Source organism: Echinococcus granulosus (genome assembly GCF_000524195.1).
Source record: "Echinococcus granulosus chromosome Unknown EG_S00127, whole genome shotgun sequence".
Lineage (NCBI taxonomy): Eukaryota > Metazoa > Platyhelminthes > Cestoda > Cyclophyllidea > Taeniidae > Echinococcus > Echinococcus granulosus.
Genome location: NW_020170507.1, coordinates 176,507 through 184,200, shown reverse-complemented (window position 1 = coordinate 184,200; position 7,694 = coordinate 176,507).

Genomic DNA, 7,694 nt, shown 5'->3' with positions numbered 1-7,694 from the left:
TATATTATTTGGATACAATTCATGTGGATAGATATAACTGGGCATAAATAAGGTGAGAACCAAGTGGCAAGGAGGAATAAATGCGAAACGTCATCCACACGTAATCACTTTAGCCCCCTATTTTATTCAATGACTCTAAGGCCAGTGTTCTTACGGATAACGAGCAGCTACTTGATGGCCTGCGCGTTTCCCATTCTCCAGCAACAGCTCCCAAACAAGATGGAACTCCAGGTGTAGTGGGAATGTCAAAATGGATCAGTGACGTGACGGTTTAATATCGGCCCATTTACGCGCAAATTGAATGATTGGCGTAGTTATTTCGTGGGTATCTTTTTAAACAGTACCGACTACGTTTCGATGGTCAACGTTAGAGGTTGAACAGGGCAAGCGTCCAGAACAACACTCATAAGACGAGAAGGGGTGTGTAATGCTTCGACTGTTTATTTAACTCTATTTTGGTTACGCGAACACTTAAGGTTCCGACCTTGTACTTATGTTAAGTGGGACGGCCTTCTGGCAATGACAATAGCCCTCCAGCCGTTCTCTACGTTGGCAACACACTATGATTTCTACCGTCTTCGGGAGACACAGGGCGCCACATAACAAACCGCCACATGTCAACGAACAGGCCAAAGGAACTAACTAGAAAACTTTCCCCTTCTTTTTTTACTATCATATGTGGTAAAAGATAAGAAATGAATTTGCTGATTTAAGTACCTTTTCTCAAAAAGTTTTAACTTAATGCATAGGTCTTCATCTAGTCGTTATGGTACAATAACTTCTAATAGGTGGTCTGATTAGATAAAATTCCTTGATCGTTAAATCTGAATCCTGAGTTTGCATCAATTTTAAAAAAGACGTTATCTCCACTTTCGAAAGTCGCGACCTACATTGGATCGAAATCCGGTAATTGTATCACACAACAAATTTAAGTACTTAGTATGTATTCTTTAATTAGCTTCAACCAAGTAGTTCACTAAGACTTCTTTCCAATTGTAATACGATTAAATCATGTATAGGAAGTTTTTCTCTCCCATTTTCCACTTGTATTATAAAATAATACAAGCATTTTAGAATGCAATTTGAATTTTTTGCTCTTTTTCCCCTAGCCTGAATGCAAAATATTCACACTTCAAGGTTTAACAAACACATCTTTAAAACCACAAATTTTATGACGCAATATGCTTAAGATGGCACTACTGCTGATCGTTTTAGAAATTCAGAACCCAACTAAGTTTTTTTAAGTGCTTTTACAACTGCAATTTATCTTCATGCAGCGCTTTGGATGGCCCGGCAACTAGAATCACCCTTCTCTTTTGGCGCATTTCAAAATGACTAAGGGACGGCAGATTAGTGCACAAGTGCCATCCACCGTCACCGTCCTAGTAAAGGTGCGCACTCATCTAAGACATATGTGCCTTAGTCACAATACTTCTCCAACACTTTAAGTGCCATTTAGGTTATCTACACGATATTAATTATTTAGCGAATTCGACTCAATTGAATTTTGCAAGTAATTTTTGTTATAATTTATAAAATTGGTCATGATTTCTTGCCAAAATTAACGTGCGTTGGTTAGACATCAGAATTTGCTCACTCTAATGTACTTTCTTGCACCTCGCCAACTAAACGACTTAGAAGTGACTTATAAGGATTTGGAAGCAAAAATGAAACAACTTTTTATTTGTGCTGGGTCTATTTACGGTACATGATTAAGGTCACAAGAGGGATGACTTCGTTATCGCCAATCCAAGGCCTCAAAGATTGGATGAAGTGATTATTTACTTGAGCGAATGGGCAGGTGGGAGGGTATTCATTTCACCCGGCAGAAAAGTAGCGAGAGCAAGAGAAACAAGTAAAGGCAAGCAATCGCATTCTGTTCTTAGTTAATCTACCACGTTATTTTGAGTTTGTATAAAAAGTCATGAGGGATGGTAATTGATATTTGATGTTCTTGGCGAATTGGCTAGCATTCATTGGGATCCTAATTATCTCAACAATGAAGGAGCCATTGTATTACAAGTATGATGATGGCAGCTTACCAATAGTAATATAAACTACGATAGTTTTCGGTGTCACTTGGAATATGGCTGAAGAAAAACTAGCCCCGTTGATGATTTTTTAGCTGCTGAGACTATCTGAGAAGGATAGAAGACATAATACTAGGGTGAAATACGTTGTGACGACATACAGTAGGACTTGGGGCTACTGACATAGACCGCAGACCAGCCCACCCGGCTTAGGTAAAATGGTGGAGATCCAAAGTGGCCTGTTACGGAAACCGAGAGTTAAACTAAAAACAACGTGTTACACTTTTGCAAAATAAAAGGAATTTATTGAGCACATTAAATCCAATTTGTGTCATTTTTCTAAGCCAAATTATTTTAAGCTACATACTGTGGATTAACTACACTTCTGGATGGTCACCCACTTGAAAGTGGTCAGTGTGGTCAGAAGTATTTCTGGGCTACGTGACAAGTGTAAACTCAAAAGTTTCTTTAAGCATGGTGGATGGAAACAAGGAATTGTGAACGGATTTATCGACTAGAACCTCAAATTAAAGTGCAGAAAGAGACACCTCACTAAAATAGTGCTATAAATGATATTTGTGGTAAGTGTGCATCACATCAGACTGTCCTGCAAATTGTCTCTTTGAAGTTTCATTTGGTATACCAATTTTAGCTAGATTTTATATTGACTATGGAGGGAAAAGTACACGTTAAAAATGCAATATTTATGATCAAAGTAGCATATTAATGTAATTCTTAGGGGGAAAGGCAATCAGACCTTATACCGTGTAAAGCGGCTGCGAATAGTTTTGCTAGCCATTTTCCGTTCAGGAAATCTAATTGAGAAACATTATTTAAATAAAATATTGCTATCATGGGTAGTGCACCATGATGGTTGATTAGCACCCTCCAACAAGAACTCAATTTTGCTTCATGACCTAGTCAGCAGTCAACATCTTGGAATTGCTGCTGTAAAAAACTTAGGATGCTTTGGCTACTCAATAGACGTCAGTAAGGAAAGATGCACCAAGAAATGAGGAACATCTGAGACCAGCTTCAACTACCGACAAATTCGATTTAAATTCAGAAATACCATGACCCTGATGCAAAACAGCGTTAAGGCAATGGAAGGATAACGACCACCTCTGTGGAGGCAAAGCTTTAGCCTCTAAGAATTAGGCCCAACCCCGGTCTTAGTCGAGCTTTTTACAATGTTTGAATCTAGTTGCCGAAGCACACCCAAACCCAATCAATGCAGAAAACCTGAAGTCGCATTAGATGAAGAAAAGAGCACCTTTACCCTCCGACAGATCTTACGGCTAACATCTTTGCAAAAGTTACCTTCGATGTCAGCCAAACTCAATTTATCCCATTCGCTAATGACCCAAAACCCCCAGACCGCAACTATGACAGATCACAATAGTGTGAATGAGTGCGTAATAAAAATTTCGCTATTTTGGTGCATTAGTGAGCACGAGAAACTGATTCAGTGCGACAGTAGGATATGATTTAGCAAAGTGCATATCTGTATATAAGTATGAGTAGGTTTTGCATGAGTACAATAACACCTGCATCTCGTGTTCTTTCCCTCCTCGATTGTACAACAAAAACAAACTGCAGAATAAAGTTCACTGATCCCATGCACTTAGAGGTAATATACACATTATACGGACAGAGGTGGGACAGGGAAAGAGGGATTATCTGCAATTAACCCTGAAGGGGGTATGCTGAAGGTGTCCCTCCAAGTACCCAATCCGTCGCATCCATCATCAGTGGGAACTGTGGTTGTAGTTGCTGAAACTGCTGTTGTTGATGCTGATTCTGATGTTCCGGAATTGGTATGGGTTGTGTTGGCACGTAGCCCATTTGAGGTGGAAACACCTGCTGCTGTGACAGCAGTGCCGGGGATGGTGGTGGAGGTGGACACAGTAAAGCCTGATCAGGCTGCGGGAGGAACGTTTGCAAAGGCACCTGCTGAATCGGCGAGGGCGTCGGTGGTAGTGGTGGTGTTGGTTGAGCTGGCAGACAATAAGCAAACATTGGGGCACCGGTGGCGGGATCAAAGAAAGCAGGAGCAGGTGGAGGTATAAAGGCAGATGAAAAGTGATGCGGAGTAGCCATCCACGCAACGCCTGAGACATACATGGGACAACATGGCTGTGGAGGTGTGTAGGTGGGGTAGACAAAAGGAGATTGGGTAGAACTGTTGCTGCTGGCATTGACGCCATCAGGAGGAGGAGGTGGTGGTGGGAGTTGGATTGGAGAAAGAGGTCGGGCAGGAAACACCGGAGAAGGAGGGTGTGGATTCTGCTGAATGGTCACAGTGGTGGAAGTGGAAACGGAGGGAACCTCCACCGTTGGGGAGATGCTTGTACTGTTGTGAAACACAAATGGTGGAGAGGTGGAGGAGAGAGAGTCGGTTGAGTAGGGAGTTTGTGGCACTAGAGTCGCTGTGTAGACTTGACACTCGTCCACCCGACAACAGTGAAGCGGCTCGCCCACAAAGGGTTTCGCTTCCACATGGTGGTAGGTTACCCGCTCTGCTCGCTGTCCCAGAGGCTCGCACTCAAGCCAAGCGGAACCATCAACAGTCATGGCCATCTTGAGGTGCCTCGTCAGCAGTGAGCAACCCTTGCAACAATTGCGGAGGTGAGTGGGAAGACGAAGCCGCCGATGGAAGGTCTCTTGTCGCATTGGTAACGTCAGCTCGCTGTCCAGTGTATCGACGCTGGAGGTAGGAGAGCACGGGGTAGCCACCATTGGGATGGTGCTAGAAGACTCTAAGCTGACGGAGAGTTTGACTGGAAACAAAGCAAAAGGTAATATTAGGCATTTAGAGAATTTTGTTCGCCTGTGCAGCACAATGCAAAACTGGTTTGAGTAACAGCACAAATGTGGTAAAGCAATTCATTCAATAATGAAGCTTCGAAACCATCGGGGTTAAAAACACGGGAAGATCCTAACTAAAGTGCCACCCTGGTTGTTCATACCACGAGAATCGGTGAGGAGACTAAGCTTAGGACATGGACCGAAGATTTCAAGGTGCTCCATGGAGATGCTCTTCCTGTTCAGCCTTCTCGAGACGCCAAGGCAACAGTGAAAACCAGCTTTTACATTTCCTCCAGCCGAATCTAAGAGAGGTGGACTGGGCGGAGACGATGACGGGATTTTCATTTGTGGCAGGGAGTAGGAGCGCGGCTAAAGAAAGAAAAGAGTCGATGCATGTTTGATCCTTGTACTTGGTGTTCCCATAAGTTAAGTGAACCGAAGACCCTCAGCGAGTACGCCACGATATTGTTCACACATCAAGTCATCAACACAGAGCCTTTTGGTAATCCGATAATATTAATTATAATCAAGAATATTCAGTGCCCACCCAAAAAGCTAGAAGACAAATCAACTCGGTCATGCGCTTAAATTTCAATAGCGCCTTTCTTACCTGTTTCTTCTCAAAATTATCATAAAACAGGTGTCCTTGAGAGTTCAAAGCCACCGGAAGCTGTCCTAACGCGGTGCTAAGCCTGCAAACGATATCTGAGTGCATTGGCCAAAATCAGTGGAACCAACATAATCACCAAAAGATGGAGTCATTAATTGAAGAGCTGCTTTGAGCAAAAAAACTGGAATTAGGCTAAGTGATCTTTTTAGAGCACATTAAAGGAGCATTTGAGAAAGAGCATTGGTAGTGATGGCATGTGATTTCATCAATGTGATATCTATGCATTCATCATCCGACAATACAGTCTTTTAAGCTGGACAAATTCGTCCGCCAAAAAGTAGCTAATATCTGACGAACAAACGTATAGCATAAACAAAGCATATGAGACTGCAGTAGAACATTTGTTTTAATTGATCTGCATTTAACTACGCGAGCTCCCTTCAGTCTCCGCATGTCTGAATCGCCATCCTGGCAGCGCGGCGGCCTGTCTGTGCGGTATTTCAGTTAACAGAACATCAGCCCTTCAGTACACTTATAAAGCCCTATCCGGAGCCGTAAATCTTGGAAGGTTTTCAGGAAGAGCTTCGGCGCTACAAAGGATAGTAGACAGAAGAGTGGCATAAACGGCAAAAGAGGACTAAAGGAAGCAGAATTCTCGTAGTAGCGCACCCACGTACACAAAAGATATCAGAAGCAGTGGTATTGGCATCCACAGGGGAAGCATGCAGGCTCAGTTGCTCGAACGTGGTGACAGGGAGGAGATTGGTTAAGGAGGCGGAGACGGAAGCAGCGGTGTTGACAACGGTAAGGGGAGAGATACCCGCGGTAAGGTCACCGCTACGCGCCGCCTCGATGGGAGACGAATGGACGGTGCATAAGATGGGTGATTGGATGGATCTAGGCGTGTCCGGAGTGGTGGCCATAGGAAGGACTATAGTGCTAACTTCTTTTTCCTTATTGGACTAGGAGTGGAGAGGGATAAGGCAGATGAAGCAAATTTGTTACACGGATGAGCAATAATCTTCAATAGAGGCTTCCAAATAAAACAGCGACGATCAGCGAAATACCTCTATTGGTAGGGCAGGAGATTACCATAGCAATCGAGGTGGATAGTCTGGCAATAAACTAGTTATACCTACTTCACCAATTTCACAAATATCATACCCCGCCAAAATACAAATTGTTTCAACCCAGGGAGCATGCACCAAAGAAATTGCGATCGAAATCTCCTACAATTTGCAACGATTTTTCGTCTGTTTTCATTGATTGACGTGGAACGCTGCAATGCTTCTTCGGATAGCCGACCAACTACTAACGCTGAAAGTGTCGTTTCCTCACCAAACTGACGCCAATTCACGCTGTAGATAAGTGTAGAATGGATTAAATATTTCCCACATTAACTAGAATCCGACAAAGCTATAATATGCGCCTAGGTAAATGAAGCATTGGAAAAACCCGTAAGAATGGGCACAGGCAGTTGTCGGAAGCAAGGATAACCGCTTGCAGTGCGTGAGCGTATATCAACTAGGATTTAAGCAAATATGTTTCCCCAGCTTTATTATTATCCCCAGCGCGCCAAAATGGTGTAATCTCAATATCAAATTGTTAATTCGTAAAATCAGCATCACCACACATCTGAAGTGAACTCAGGCTAGATAATAGAAACACTATCTAATTGAGTATTCATGTCCCTCTCTAACTATTTCCACCAGGAATCATTTAGGCAAATCCCGATAATGGTAGATGATAACGACTGGATAGTAATTAAGACAATCACTATGGTCAGTCCAATAGCCACTACTAAACCAAACTGTCGTCAAAGCCGATGATAATACGCAGAATCACAACGACTTTCATAAGTCCATTGAATACACATTAAAAAAAATTAAACAATCGAGTAACATTAATCCTGAATAACCAAGATGGGGAGGAATATAGAGGGGGAGAAGAGAGGGAGAGGAGCCGAAATCATGAGCTAACCTCGCTCACAGTAGCATCATGCCCATTGTTACTGTTCGAAACACCGAAGATCCGAATGTCCCTACATCTCATGCTTGCACACAATCTTCTATTCAAGCGCCTTCCCGTCAGCCGCTTATTGCTGTCACTGACGATATCGGAGTCCATAGAATCGCGTCCTTTGCCTCGTGAAGGCGTACGCCCACCAGACCCGTTAGCCGCAGAGACTTTTGTGTTAGAGTTGGTGGTGGAACTCGTAGTGACTGTGACGTTGATGCCCGTAGAAA